Genomic DNA, 402 nt, shown 5'->3' on the forward strand with positions numbered 1-402 from the left:
TTTTTTTTTAATGTAGATGGATTCAAATTTTCCAAGCTCTTTTACCAACTTTCTTATGAGTGAGTCAGAAGATATTCTCTCTCAACCAAGTGATTCTAATCAATTAATTGATGACTTAACATGCTCGAATTTAAATGTCCATTCGGCAAAAAAATCACAAAGAAGTAAAAATTTCTCACCAAAGGAGGATTGTTTACTCGTCTCTGCATGACTAAATACAAGCAAGGATCCAATTACAGGAGTTGAACAACAAACAAAACAGTTCTAGGCTCGCGTACATGCTTACTTTGTATATAATGGAGGAAACTTGAATAATCGTTTACAAATAAGCATCTTAAGTAGATGGCAAGAAATAAATAGAGAAGTCGGTAAATTTGTTGGATTTGTTACTCAAATTGAAAA

At 32.1% G+C, this 402-nt stretch overlaps 1 long non-coding RNA gene across 1 annotated transcript in view; it reads left to right on the forward strand.

Moving 5' to 3' along the window:
- The window catches only part of LOC105108641 (uncharacterized), a 14,271-nt gene that overhangs the window by 460 nt on the left and 13,409 nt on the right, over window positions 1-402 (forward strand). The gene's annotated exons all lie outside the window — the stretch shown is intronic.

The sequence above is a fragment of the Populus euphratica genome, unplaced genomic scaffold, assembly GCF_000495115.2.
Source record: "Populus euphratica unplaced genomic scaffold, PopEup_1.0 scaffold195.1, whole genome shotgun sequence".
NCBI classification, from domain to species: Eukaryota; Viridiplantae; Streptophyta; class Magnoliopsida; order Malpighiales; family Salicaceae; genus Populus; species Populus euphratica.